We start from the raw sequence: 16,373 nt of genomic DNA, 5'->3' as shown, positions 1-16,373 counted from the left end.
GCTTACTTAAATACTGTATTTAGGTCTAGGAGTAGGGACATCCATCACGAATTCAGTAATCACTAATTAAATCTGTTTGAATTCAGTAATCGGTATCATGGTTTTTTTGAAAATTTTCAGTTGGTTTTGTTTTGTTTGTTTTTTCTAATTTTTATAAAATTTGATAGAATTTATTGAAATCACAAGCGAAAATTTTCAGTTGGTTTTGTTTTGTTTTGTTTTTTCTAATTTTTATAAAATTTGATAGAATTTATTGAAATCACAAGCTCCATAGGTAACCCCTACACAGTTGAAGTGCTCTAAGTTTTTCAGGGTGCTGAACCCATATATATAGTCAAAAAAACCTGTTCAAATAACACAAACCAAGATTTCATCTCAATTTTTTCTGCAAAACACTGACAAAAAAACAAATCCTATTAATTTTATGTGAAAACACAAAAATTATCATTAACACATTTTTTATTAAACATGGTTTAATTATAAAATGTCTCTGACTAAACAATATTTTTATTTAAATAATAATTTTTTATTATTTAAAATCAAAACTCTTAAAATATTAAAATTATAGAAAATTCACATGTAATTTCAGAAAATCTTTACCAAATTATAAACAATTTTCAAAAACAAAATATATAAAAACAAAACAAAAAAAACATCTCATTGCAATCAAAAACAGTAAAAAGGAAACAGGTTCCGTTCCAAAATCTAGAGTTGCATTAAAGCGGCCTTTTTCTAAAGAAAAGATGTTCCGTATTTTATAGTTGCCATTAAAACGGACATATTTTTGGAAATGCTCCATGAATTTCATCAGCTCCCTGTCAAGTGATAATATCACAGCGTTGGAATTTGAACGAACATTCTTCAGAATGAGTCCATGGTGCACTTCATTCTCAGATAATAATCTTTTCACAATATGATTCCAACTGTCTCATCTTAATGATTCCTCTGGTTGACATTAAAGCGTTCTTTCTCTAAAGGAAATATGTTCCGGAATTTATAGTTGCCATTAGAACGGTCATTTTTTGAAAAATCCCATGAATTCCAGCACTTCCCCGTGAATTGACAGTAATTACAGCGGGAATTTCAACATTCGTCAGAATGAGTGCATGGTACAACGGTAAATTCATTATGAGATAAGATGATCCCAAAAGTCAAGACTAATGATTCGTTCAAGGAAAATTATCGTATCACACTTAAGTTGGGTAAAATGCCCGTTAAGGTACTTGATTTTAGTTTTCCCCTCCTACGGTTGATAAGATAAAGATATCATTATAGTTGTACTGTTTTATATTTTGTCTTTTTATTAACATTTGCTTGGTTTGATGAGATTATAATGGTATATGATTGCATGAGATGTAATATTGTTAAAGATATAATCCTTTATTAATTTTTTTTTTTGGGGAAAAAATTATATTCAAAAGAATTTGATTAGTATTTAATATATGAAAATTTAAATATAATTATGATTATTCATTTATAATTTATTTATTATTATTTAGTATGTAATAAATATATTTATATTTAACTTAAGGAAATAAGATGCAATACTTCAAAATATATATATATTTAATTTTGTTTTTGAATTTTTATGAAATTTTTAAGTGAAAAAATTAAGATCATATTGAATGAAATTTAATTCAAAAGTTAATATATCACAATTTAAGTGTAACTCTATTTATTATATATAATTAATTTGTTATTATTTAGTAAGTAATGAAGTTGATGGGTTTTTTAAATATAATTTTTAACCATAAAAGTAAAAGTTATAATTCCTTAAAATGTAGAGTTTAATGGATAACTAAATTTAAAAATAATAAATAATTAAAAATTTTATTCGATGTTCTTAAACCTTTTTCTTCCTAACTTGTGTCTAAATCCGTTGTTGAATCCATGGGGTTATCATTAACGAACCATGGTAAACCTATTCCGGAAGCAATACTTTCACAAAGCGACTTTTTGGTTTATTTTGGGCAGATTTTATGTGTCCTGATTTTAAAATTGTTTAAAAATTGATTAATAAAAATTATTAAATTCAAGTTATTATTTTTTAATTAATTTAAATGTTTTAAATATTTTTGAATATTTTCATCTTTTCTATATTAAACTATGATTTTAATAATAAATATTAAAATTTCACCAAAAATTATACTACAAAATTTGGATAAAAAATCATTTAGCTAAACGCCTATTTACAATTGATATTTAAAAGCAAACCCAAAAATTTCACTCATCCCGAAACAGCTATTTACAATCGGTATTAAAACGGTAATATTTAAACGGTAAATCCAAAAAATTGGCATTAAAACGGCTATTTTAAAAAGCAAATCCAAAAATTTCACTCATCCCTAATCCAAACGGGTTCATATTAGTGAAAACTATCACATCTGGGAAATTTAAAAGTACTTCCGAATATTTGTGATATACCTGATGAATCTCATTCTGTTTATGATTTTTAAATTTAAAAGTACTTCCGAATATTTGTGATATACCTGATGAATCTCATTTTCTGTTTATGATTTTTAAAGGACAATCTAAAAATCAATTAGCCTTTCCACATTTTCGTTTGTGAATAATTAGTATTAAGAATAATTAATATTTGATATTAATTATTTTATTGCAATAATTTGTTTGTGATTTATAATAGGATAGATTTCTATTCATCTTAAAGCATTATGAGTATTGAGATGTCAATCTTTTTTTTAAGAAAAAAAATGAAATTTTAACTAAACAATATAGTCCTTGCCAAGTGGATGTTATGTTTTTAGAAAAATATTACAAATTTATATATAAAGTGGAATAAGTTATAGATTTTTCAAAATGTGTTTACATAAATGAATAGTAGTCTTGGTTTTAACTATTTCATTTGATTATGATTCAAGGAATATTTTTGCATATCATGATTTTTTAAATGGATGGTTATTGTCCTTAAATCCATTTGCCCCAAATATGCTTAGATTGACTTCATGGTTGTGCAGTTTGAACTTTCATGCAAAATAAAATCTAGTATTATTGGTATTGGTAGTTCTATATTTTAAAAGAAAAAATTGTTTCAACTAGGGCCTTCAATTTGGACTTGTATGGCACTAATAATTAGATTTAAAATATTAGTTAGCTTAATTTTAATAAATAAAATACAAATTTTAAAACTGATTATAATTTTTCTTTCTGTAAAAGTTATATCTTTATATATATAAACTTGTATGTTTAATAAATTTAGAATATGTTGTTTTAAAACTTATGTGGGATCAAGATATGATGTAACATAGATCAAAGAGGATTATTTTAGCCATATAAGAGACTTCATGGCGACTCAAAAATAGGGCAACCTTGATCAAAGAAGGCAATCAAAACACATGCTTTTTCATCAATATGCTAATTGCAGAAGGAACTATAATTCTATCTCGGACATTAAATCAATCTCTGGGGTCAGAGAGCATTCCACTTTGGAGATCTTGAGGGAGGTAGTCACATATTTTTGGGGCATGCTCTCGACTTGTGAGGGAATCAATATTGAGGACCAATTATGGGAGATTGAGAATTATCCCACTACGTTTATGGACTCAACAAATGTTTCGCTTTTCCGCCCTATCACTATGGATGAAATTCTTTTGGTCCTCAAGTATTTTGCGAAGGAAAAAAAGTCTTGATCCAGATGGCTTGATGATGGAGTTGTTTTTACATTTCTTTGAGTTGATGGAACATGATCTCCTGGATATGGTTGAGGAATATCGCACTATTGGAAGCATAATAGAGGCTATAAACTCCATTTTTTTAGCTCTCATTCCCAAGGACTCGCATCCACACACCTTATCGGACTATAGGTCGATTTCCCTCTATGATATTACCTATAAAATGATATCTAATATCATTGTTGGTTGTATCAAGGCCACTCTTTCTGAGCATATTTCTCAAGAACAATTTGGTTTCCTTTCAAACTGGTTGATTCACGAGGCTATTACCACTGCCCATGAGTGCATACATTCGATTTACAAAAAGTTGGAGGCCCTGTATATGAAATTATATCTTCAGAAGGCCTATGACTATGTTAATTAGACCTTTCTTCATCTAATTCTTACTCAAATTGGACTCTCGGTGCACATTTTGGAATGGATCATGGCTCGCCTTACCTCGGTAAGTTTTGTTGTTTTGATTAATGGTTTTCCTTCATACTTCTTCAAGGCTGGCAGGGGATTGTGATAGGGTTTCTTCTTATCACCACTTCTCTTCATACTAGTCATGGATGGTTTAAGCGGCTCATAGAGTTTTGATATCACATATGTTCTTCGTTGATGATGTTCGCACTTTTGGACTAATCTCACGATCTCAATGCACTGTATTACATTCAATACTAATGATATATGGAGCAAAATATGGTCTAGTAGCAAATGGTGGTAAGTCAACCCTTCGTTACTCTAATGGCGATAGGGAGGAGCTTGAATTCATACTTGGGCTTTTTGGAGTTGAGATCAAAAAACTGGAGGATGGGTTAACCTACCTGGGATTTAGATTGAAGCTGAATAAATATAGGGTTGGCTAGTGGACATGGCTTCTGGATAAATTCCATAACATATTGAATAGATGGACTCACAGGTGGATCACATTGGGGGGTATATATACTCTTATTCAGTCAGTTCTACAACAATTATCAGTATATTGGACACATTGTTTTCGCTTCTAGTGTCTATTGTAAAGAAGATTTAGTTTATTATGACATGCTTCCTTTGGTTTGGTATTGGTGATATACAAAAATTTCATTTGGTAAATTTGGAAGTGATTACAAAGGAAAAGGAGAGTTATGGCCAGGGTTTATTGGAATTGCGGGTTTTTGGTTGGGTTCTTCTCATTAAATCCCTCTCGTTGGCAGTTTATGGCAAGGGACTATGGAAGAATATTATTAAGGTGAAATACATGAAGTGGAAGACTGTTATGGAATGGTTCAGAAGGGGAGGGATTGTTGTTAGATCAAGATCTTACATTTGGTTGAGCTTCTACAAAGTCAAAAGATGGTTTTTACATACGCTCCAGTGGTCCTTTGGAAAAGGGGACCAGATTATGATTGGTATAGACTCTATGATAGGTGTTTTTTCCTCTAGCTGCCTCCCGGAGGGATTAATTGATATTCATCATGCCAGAGGTATTTCCTTTCTGGACCGGGTTATAAGTCAATGGAGAGGCTATTATCCAATTTGGAAGGACGTGATGGAAATTGGCATGTGTGGTGAATATACAATAGCTTGGCAACAATATATTCAGATTCTATGCCTGGCTGGTCTGTGTCAGAATGAGAACGGGGACTCACTTACATGGTACGAGAAATTACAACATGGCTTTATGGTGGTCTTAGAAGTATACATGTATATCCTATCCTCATACTACTCCTTGACTAACTCATGTCAGTTTCAGAAAGTTTGGAAATGGAAAGTGCCCTTGAAGATCATCTTTCTTGTTTGGTTAGTTTGGCATAATAAGGTCCTTACTTGGGACAACATGTGCAAAATGGTTTTCCAAGGACTGGAATGGTGCCCATTTTGTAGGAAATCACTGGAATCAACTCTTAATCATTTTTTGCAGTGCTCATTAACCTTGCAGATATAGACTCAGGTTTTGTTGGTATTAAAACTTCCCACTTTCTAACAATTCACCACATTGGAACTATGTCTCAAATGGTGGGTATGCATCCATGGGGAGCATAATTCTGTACCATTATACATATTTTGGGAGCTTTCGCATGTGAGAAACTTGTGTATCTTTTAGAGGACTCCTGCAAATGTTCCCAAGATATGTTCCTATATTTTGGCATGACTTAATACACAAGGGGACCTATGACATATTGCCAAAGCATTGGGATTAAGACCGAGTCACACTCAAATACATTTTCCAGCAGGTTTATTTGACAATGTCGCTCAGGGAGGCATCTGTGGTTTCGGTGTGTGGCTCAGAATTTTCTCTCGATCACATTATAAAATTTTCCACAGTGGAGGACCTCATACCAACACTAGAGAATAAATCATGAAACTTTGGGGAATATTATGGTTTGTTAAGAGACTATAGTTGGATCACATCTTCATTTATGGGGATTTAAAGGCTCTCATCGACGAGATCTTGGGCCAAACCAATTTCGCACCCCCTAATCTAAGTTGTTGGTTGGATCGTATATATACTGGGAATCAAACACTATGGTGTATGGTTTATCAAAATAAGGACTTCATGTTGCTCTGGGCATTGTATGCTATATCTATATTACGAATGGTACTACTAGGGAGGAAGGCATGTCACCTCTCTTATAACTAGTTGTTTCATTTTTTTTCCTATGTCTCTTCAGACTGCTTTTTATCTAAGTTGAATCTCTAATACATGAATTTTTTATGGTTTGTTGAACTTAAGGGACTATAAAGCTATATATGTTTTTATTTTTATGGGGATGAGAACATTTTTCCTGAGTTGTGAATTAATTTTTAGATGTTTGAGATCCCCTCCTATCCTTCAGATATTCCTAATGAGCTTCCTTGGGAAACAAAGATCCAATAATGTACGTTACAAAGGTGCACAACTCATTATTCAAAATTGAAGAATGATCTTCGGAGGTTGGAGCTCCCTACAAAGAGTTACGAAAAATTTAAAATAGTTTTGCACTCTCTAAGTACATTTCTTGATATTTATAGGAACCTTGGGCCAACAACTGATGGCTTTATAGATATGATGAGGCGTAGAAAGGAAATAGTGATGGCTCCAGATAAATGGCTCAATGTAAATAGGAGCGTTACAAAAGCACATGCCAAATCTATGTTTAATTTCAAAGAAGAGTTGAAAAGAAAGATGTTGAAGGTGCAATATTTCAAGCACCCTAAAATTTCCCACCATTTGTATGATACATTCCTTGCAGCATATGGAATCACATTTTACTTATGATGAGTCTCATGAAATCTATGTGCCCATGATGTAGAAATGGATATGGATTTCCCATTCGAATGAACGAAGTTGATTGTACGGTGGAATGGTAGCAGTATTTTAAAGTCAAATATTTTAGGAATAGAGCTATTGTGGGACACTAATACTCAATGGTTCCCATTAATCACCACGAGGCATGTTATGAACTATATGATAGTTTTGGAGGCAGGGATATGCCATGGATTTGAAATACTTTCAATGTGAGGAAGCCTCGCCAAGTGATGGATCGCCTGAGGGACTGAGAAGCAAAGAAGGGGATGCCTTAACTTGGAAGGTGAGTGACTACATAGAGAGGGAGTAATCAGATGGCCTGAGGGACTGAGAAGTAGAGAAGGGAAGGCCAAAAAGTAAATTGGGGTTCTTAGTCATGAGCATAACTGATTGGGGTCAAAAGCACATTAGGGGTGTGCCCAGAAACAATGAGTTGAAACTATATGACAAGGGAATGAAGGAAACAACACAACAACACTGGAAAAGAACAATCTAAGTTGGTCTGGACATGCCTAAAGCATCCAAAGACTACAAAGAGGATCAATGAAAAAATGTATGAATTATGAGTTAATGTATATCATACTTTTATGAGATGGCTGAATTCTAACTTGATTTTTATCATATCTTGTTTTTTTGGTTGAAGAAAATGCTTGGAAAATTGTAAATCTTGTAAAATGTTGAGTCTATAAAGCTCCATGAAATAGTATGTCTGTTTTTCAAATGTGTTTCATTGTATATGTGTCATTGAACATCGAGGAAGGTGTTCCCCTAAGGGGAAGGGGATTGCAACAACCTAATTTATTATCCCCATGTATGCAATGTAAATACTTTTAATTGAGGCAGATAGACATGGATTCCATTAACTGAGGCAGGAGATTGCTTGAGGTAATTATTTTTTTAAATATCAGTCCTAGTTAGTTGAGTGGGATGACTATGACATAAATTAACTAGTGGAAAAGGGATAGAGGCAAGTGTCCTTTGACTCCCTTAGCAAGTAGGAATAGGAAAAAAAATTAAAGCAACATGGGATATGTTGTCTAAGAGAAGGGGACTTCTACAACACCATGGAGCAGAGGGGGAAGTTAGTTGTGGAGGAGAACCCAAAAGTTATTCAACCCAGGGATACATGCGCTCTCAGGAAGGATTGAAAAATACACACACACAAAATACGTAGAGGGAGAAAACCTCTTGGCACTCAAAATCTGCAGAAGAAGCATTTCAGGACCACTATAGAAGAGGCAAAAAAGGTAGCAAATCGAGCTACGATTGTTGGGCGCTAGAGAGAGCTATAATCTAGCTGAAGAGCCCTATTGAAACTTTTTGTGCATATGCATTACAAAAGATCAGTGGCTTTTCTTGAAGATGAATGCATGGTGGCTTGGTGGTGTTGTGGTTCAACTGTGCATTTATTGAAGGCTTCCCTCTGAAAGAACTCTACCTCAAGATTTGGAATTTGGCTCGGGGTGATAGCTACAAGTAATAGTGGTTGTAGCTTGTCTACAGTGGGGTGGAGAGTCATTGTGCTAAACATAGTTGCCAATAGATATTGAGATAAGTGTTTGGCACTCATTCCTTTCATGTAGGTATTGCAGATGTGAATACATCCATGTGAGTGCAGGGAAGACATGTTAATAGGACTGCATGTCTTGGGCACTTAGTCCTTTGTATGATTAAATTGGTTGAAATTCCCTATGTGTTATATGGGTATGGGACATATTGATTTTTTCTACTCATAGGGTTAAATCAATCTCTGTGTATGATTGAGAAATTAATGGGGTTAGTGATTAGCTTGTGTTCAGGAAAACATGATGCACATTATGTGTGCATGATTGTCAATGATATGGATGTGTATTTAAGTTCCTAATAAGGAGAATGGTTGAGCCTCATGAGCCTAGCAAGGAGCACTAATGTACTCACTTCAACCCAAAATGGTGGAAATCCAAGTGGTGGATAATTTATAAAACCAATAGGTTCAAGATTGCGTGATGAAATTATCACTCAGTCCAGTTATGCAAGATACATGGAGAATGGGAGAATGCCATTAAGAAAAACCACTAGATTTCAGAATAAGCATGTCATTATGGCCCACATTCTCGACAAAATCAGCGTGGGCGAGCCATGGTTAAAATCATTTGTAGATGGTCCATAATACAAGCCAGACATAAGTCTTATCTACTTTCCTTAGCCTTTTTACCTTATCCATGGTCACAACGTGATTTATCAGGCTGAGTAATGGTTGGCTTCAAGGCCAGATCGCTAGCCCATATGACCGTAAGGCATACCAAGCACAATGTCAGCTCATCCATGGTTAGGATTTCGTGCAAGAGATCAATGATTGACGAAAAATCCAGGGTGACGTAAGCCCATAGGTCATGCCCTAGATGCTCGCAAACAGTCACATAAATGGTAATGCCCGACCTAATAAGGACCTAGAAGATGTTGTAATTGACATATGTCTCAAGCCTTAGACTGGCGCAAGCGCAACTTGCGTGATTGGCTGTTGGTAGATTGTCACATGACGTAGAGGGGAAACTTCCAGTTCCCCGGAAAATCTCTCCCGAAAGGTTCAATGAAGTGCAATAGTGAGGCAAGCCAAGGTGACTCATCACTGGGAGGATGTGGCAAGAGGATCCACCCTAGTACTTGGGAGTGAGGGAACAACCAGTGAGTAGAGAAAGGCCCACATAACCAATCACACCGCACACATCATCCCCGTAGGGAAACCATGGGAGGAGATGAAGGTGCATTGGATTGGGATGACGAGGCATAGGGGTGACGTCATCCTAGAATGTGGATGCCCAATGAGAAAGAACATTGAGGATTCATTCAATATGAAAGGACAACTACTTTTGGATTAGCATGAGATGGGAATACGAGATGAGTCAACCAGGAGGACCTTTCCCGGAGAAAATCGTAAAGGGATAAAGTGTTAAGAGTTAGGGTAACAAATCCATGTGACAGGAAAGTCACTAACAAGTGATGGCCTATCAAATATGTGTGTGTGTGTGTGGTGAGCGCTAAAGGTTAGGCAGTTTGAATTACATATATACTCGTATTGATAGGCGAGACCTAATCCATGAGCGGGTCAATAACCAATAAACAATTTCCAGTGGCATCGGGAGGCTAGCCAAATGGGAATAGCCATGTGACAAAGCCGATGAGGTGGCACTATCTAAATCATCGGGACTTCAATGGTCACATCCCATGATCCGAAGGTGAGATTGAGGTAAAGTTTTATATCACTGAAATTGTCTCGATGAGATGAATGCAGTGGTGATGTCAAACTATTGTTTTGAGTAAGTTGAATAGATAAAAAATTTAGACCCCATTTCCATGGCAACACCTTGGATCTTGGGTCAGCATAGTAATCACCTCCTCTTAATTAGTTCTATGGTAAGGATTTGGAGGGGGATTATTACAGACACTGTCAAAATAAAGAGGACACAATACCATTAGAAGACTCTCTAAAAGACGAGAAGATACAATACCATTGAAAGTAACTTTGTGGCAAAGTGAATATCACCACATTCAAAAGAAACCCACATAGCATGGAGGAAACTTCCCATAAATCATTATCCATGAAAATGACTTCCCTAACAAAGATCATTATTTACGTAATTAAAAGTTTATTTATTTAATTAATTTTTATTTTAATTTAAAATATTAATAATAATAATAATAATTTATATATTAAAATATGATTTAAATAGAATAAATTAGCTATTTAACTAACAATTATATTATTAACCATTAAAAAAAATTAAAAAAATATGGAAAATTAATAAACACAATAAAAGAACCCTTAAATGAAAACATTCAATATAAAAAGCTTTTTCACAATGTGAATGAATGAGAATCTCATTTAAAAAGGAAGTTATTTTTAATGAAATTTTATTGAAACTAAGCTATCTTTTTCAAGATAATTCTTGAGGTAAATCACATTACAGATTCTATAGACGACATTCTCAAATAATATCCCGTGCACGGGAGGGTTATTGCCGATAAAGTTTGACAATTCCAACGAACCTTGCTAAAGATTTCCAAGATAATGGCCGATCTAACGTTTTTAAAGCGCTGTAAAGATGCGTCTGTCATTCCTTATTTTGCTAAGATCAATCATCGTCTTAATTCACCTCACAATAATCTCATTTTCTTGAGAGTCGACTTGGCTCTCTGACGGTCTGAGATTCGCATGGTGAGAAAATTATTGGATTTTTTTTTTTAATCTAAAAAGCTGCTTGCGCTCCACCTTGATTTGTCTAACGCTAATTTGTTTTCACTGTGGGCACGGATTGATGTGGGCTCTGCATTGAAAGCGGAAGCTGTGGAGAGGCCCTGCTAAGAAAAGGCATAGGAAAAAATCTGTATAGTATTATATTGAGACAATATAAAGAGTACATATGAGATACAGCAAGAGCTAAATAACTAGCATCCTTGCGATCATATGGAATAAAAAAAATAGTTTATTAAATTTGATAATTTAGTAAAGCTGAGTTCTCAGCATTGAAGGCAAATTTTCTCCGTATAGTGATTCCAGAAGCCGAATAAGCAGGGAACAAATTTCGCCCCTTGGCTCATGGATCGACTCCCACATTCCATATCCAGCGTTCCGTGAGAGCATGAGCCCTTAGCCTGGTTCCTCTTCATTTCGATTGAGCTCATTCACAGGTGGTGTTGCTCCTTCACCGACAATTGGCGGATCTTCAGATTCTAGCTGTGTGTTTGAGAATAGCGATGGAGCTTCAGATTCTACCTGTGTGTTTGAGAATAGTGGTGTAGTGCTGTATCTGCGTTTTCAGCAAATTCAGCGTCCTCCCCTAGCGTTTCAGTTGTGGTTGACTCCTCCGCCAAGTTTGATGACGAGTTATGTTTCGATGGTTCGCATCAGCGTCACCGTCCAACCTATCTGCCGACGCCGCTTACTACTCTGGGGTTGACTTGAAGGGTATAAGCTCCAGTCTTGTCCCGTTCCTTTCCCCCTCGTCTACCTCCCGGTCGTCTTCTTACCCTTCGACTTACCCCATTCTAACCTCCTCCCCCAGTCTCCCGTCCCTTGTCCTCCCGGTCGTCTTCTTACCCTTCGACTTACCCCATTCTAACCTCCTCCCCCAGTCTCCCGTCCCTTGTCCGTTTCCTTTTAGAAATAAAAATAATATATTCAATTTAATCTCCATAAATATTAGTAATATTATTAATAAAAATAATAGCATTTATTTTAATATTAATCATAATTTTCACGTTAACTATAATAATAATAATATTCGTTTATATAAAAAGAATTTTAATAGTGATATTAATTTATTTTGTAATGATAATTATGATTGGTAATGTTTTAAATTGGTAGGGATTTACTTTACCTCTATCCTTTTTAGCTTTGAAGGTGAGTTCTATGAACAAACCTCCAGAATTTTCATGGGTTACTTGCTCTCTTCGATGGTTGCAAACCTTTTTATGGAAGATTTTGAATCCAAAACCTTGTCTTCTGCTCCTTTCAAGCCTAAGATTTGGAAAATATTTGTGGATGATACCTTCATCAACTAGCCTCATGGTCGTGAGAAGTTAGATGTTTTCCTCTAGCACCTGAATAATCAGTCTAGCTCCATTAAGTTCACAATGGAAACTGAAATTAATGGTAGCCTTCCTTTTCTTGACGTTCTTATCTCCATGAAATATTATGGCTCTTTCTCTCACCAGGTCTTTCGGATGAAAACCCACACAGATCAATATCTTCACGCTAGCTCCCACCATTTTCAGGCTCAAAAGGTTGGTGTCTCAACAAATTGACCACTTGGGTTTTTAGGTTTCAGATGATGAGCACTTGGAAAATGAGAAAACCCATATCCTTAGAGTCTTTGAGAATAATGGCTATAGTAAGCTCCAAGGTCTCAGATCTTTCTTAAATGTGAGCAGAGGTCTGAAACCAAGGAAAGACCCTAGGGATTTGGTTGGCAGTGTTCAACTTCTATATATCCAGGGTACTATTGACAAGATTGCTTGTATTTTAAGGAAACAAAAGATCTTTTCAACCTTTAGACCCTTGAACACCATTCATGGTTCTCTCCAATCTGTTAAAACCCGTTGGACCTAAAGAACATGAAAGGTGTCTATTTGATCCCTTGTTCATGTGTGACCCCATACATTAGGGAAATTGGTCGACCTATAAATCAGAGAAATCAAGAGCATGCTGCTGATATCGAGCATTGTAGGGCACAGTCCTTAGTTCTAGCTGAACATAATGAGAAGACAAAAAAACACACTTGTTTGGAAGAGTCTAGGGTCATTGCTAGGATTAACCATTGCCATCACTAGAAGTTTAGGGAGGCCATCGAAAATAAAAAATAAAAAATGTCTCATACGTTGAATATGGATGATAGATGGAAAATTAGCAGTTGTTGGATCCCATTTATTTTCTCCTAGAATTTTTCCTTCTCCTTAGTCTCTTCCCCTTTCTTTTGTGATCTCTCCTTTTTTTTAATTAATTAATTTTTTAATTATTATAATTATAATTATTTGATTCCTTTATTTAGTTTCATTTTATTTTTAATTGATTCCTTTATTTTAGTTTCATTTTATACATTTTGAGTGGGCCTAATGTTTAAGAGCATGTGTTTTGTAAGGACCTGCGGTTCTTACCACACGCTCCGGCATGAAGTGCGACCTGCGACGGTGAAAAGTGCGAGCTCTTTGGAGGATGCAATGTGTTATGCGCATATGTATGAGGAGAACAACACGTTTATATGGCGGATAGCATGTATGGAGGCCGACATGTGGTTTAGGGGCTTATGCGATGAAGTGTGGGCGTAGGGAGGTCGGCTGGGCAAGCCACCACCACGCCCTACACTTGATATAAGTTGGAGAATGCGTGGAGGTATTCTATCATCGCAACTCACTCAATACATCTTCGCTCATGTAGAGAGGCGCAGATCTGCAGTGCGCAAGTCTAAGAGGGGGAAGGCGCAGATTTAAGGATGCGCCCGTTCTTGGGCGGTCGTACACGGTGAAGCGCGGTTGTGGGTGAAGGTGCGGGCAGGAGCGCCCGGGGGTTGGGTGAGGGCGTGCACGGGTGTGTGGCGCCCGGGTTATGCGACGGGGTGCCCGACGGTGAAAACGGAGGAGCGCCCGATTTGTGCGAAGGCTTGGCGTGGGTGTCTTGGCGACTCGGGTGAGCGCCCGCCCATCGTGCAAGTGTGCACGAAGACTTGTTGGTGTGTTGGGTTGTGAACGGAAGTGTGTCTCGGTTGGAGGCACCCCTGTGTGGCGACTTAGAGGCGTGCCCAAGTTGGGCAAACGACACAACCGTGAAACGAAGGTTGGAACCAGAGGTCGTAGAGTTGGGCAGGCGGTACTACGTGCTGTTCACACGATTTGGGCATTTGTCAAGAGTTGGCAAGTGGGACTGCGTGTGGGCAGGTGTACACGGTTTGGGCGCTTGCAACCAAACGAAGAGCGAACCGGCGAAGACGTGCAACAAGGTGAACGAAGAGTTGGTGAGTCGTGCGGCGACCGTGCGGAGGTGCCGACGAGCTGGGAAACCGAGTTTGCCGAAGTTGGAAATTTGGCTAAGTATAAATTTGGGGTTTCCCAAGGACTTAGCCTATACTTTGTAAAAGTGGAAAATTATACATATATTGATATTCAGGCAGACTCATATTGCAGAGAGTTGCCCCTCCCTTTATACTGTTGTGCATTTCTCTTGTATAATGCTATTGATAATGAATGTGTATGGGTGTTCATTGGTATAAAGGCACATTAATAATACTTGGTAACGAAAATAAAACTAAGTATGGAATGTTAAGGCGTAGTCCACGAACATAAGTATTGGTGAAAAGAAAGCGTTCGGTGGTGCTACACCTCGCTATAAGCGGTTGAAAGACTACCGCAGGTGTAGGGGCGTGACAGGTGGTATCAAAGCTGGCTGATGACCAGGTTGACGATGAAGTGCTGATCCCACTGCACTATCGTGACAAGTGGTATCAAAGCTCGGTTGGAGCTGATGTTAGAGCAGGGTTGCTCGTGAGAAGTGCAGGTGGGTAAACTTGGAAGCTTGACAATTAATGACAGTGGAAGCAGGTACTTGCAGGTGAAGGAAGTTGGTTTCACATACAAGTGGAACAAGAGCTGGTTCATGGTTGCAGGGAACTTGGTGAAGCTGGTGAATGGTGAAACAGGTTTAGCAGAGGAGAAGCTTTATGCTTGGGCCAAGCTGAACGACAAGGCATGGCAGGTTTGGAAGAATGCAAAGGGAAGCTCTTGTTGACCTTATACAGGTTGAAGCGGATGAAAGAAGAGAATCCCCGGATTCCAGATGAGCTTGAAGTCTTGGAAAAGAATGTTGAAGACGAACTTCTTCAACTTGGTTGGACAATGGAGCAGGATGAAGTTGCAAATTGTGCTTACTAGGAAGAGGAAACCGTGATGATCGAGGATGTTGCAGATGTGACAACGATGGAGGATGAACTTGAGATTGATCAAGTTGGACCAAGATTGTGCAGTTTGCAGACATGGATGGATGAGGATACTCATATGGAGGAGCCTCATGATGATGATGATGAAGTAAGTATTGATACTTGTGTTTCACTTGAGCATTTGGTAGATGGATCGTATGCAGGGAAGAGCAAAGTCAGTTTGCCAATGCAAGGGAGCATCTTACCATGGATGTCTATGATGATACCTTGTATGGAGAAGCAAGGATTGTTGACCGTTGCAGGACTTGTTGGGGTTGTTTGTGACCTTATGGTAGAAGGTACAAAGGCCCGTGACAAGGGAGGAACATGATGATCGTTGTGGAGGAATGGGTCATGCTTTAGCCACATGGAGAATTGGCTAAGTACCCGGCATGACTCATGGACAGATTGAAGGGAACACACTTGAGGTATGATGATATGGTTGGGTGACCGAGTTCACTAGACCGAAGATTGTAGACTTGGATGAGGATGACCGATTGTTGTGATAAGTCTACTTGGTTGGACTACATGGGCAACTTAGTCATGGACATCAGGTTGGAGACATGGAGCATGGCAGTCTTATGCAGGGACATGGTGCAGGAGCACTTATAGAGGTGTCACTTAGGGGCATCCAATGAGGAGTGCCAAGGCAGGGATGTTGTGCAGATAGATTTGCTAGTGTGACATGGAGACTTATTACTTATGAGCCGATGGAGAGGTTGTACACTCTTGTACAACAAGGCCATGGACTTGGATGGAGTTGTGAGCAGACTATGGAGCATTCCTACTACATGGAGAGCTGAGGCATCTTGCAGAGACCTTTGGGCCGAGACTTGTATGCTTGCTAGGATGTTGGTTGGGGATGACTTATGGAGCTCATGATGACATGAGATTTTTGTGACTTTTGGGGACTTCATATATGGTGGACTTGGGGGATCTGATGCATTGAGGAGCAGAGGTCAAGGACTTTGATGCAGGTGCATACTTTCA

Source organism: Pinus tabuliformis, chromosome 1_2 (genome assembly GCF_031772625.1).
Source record: "Pinus tabuliformis cultivar Carrire ecotype Pingquan chromosome 1_2, CPIR1, whole genome shotgun sequence".
Lineage (NCBI taxonomy): Eukaryota > Viridiplantae > Streptophyta > Pinopsida > Pinales > Pinaceae > Pinus > Pinus tabuliformis.
This window is presented reverse-complemented; position numbering follows the sequence as displayed.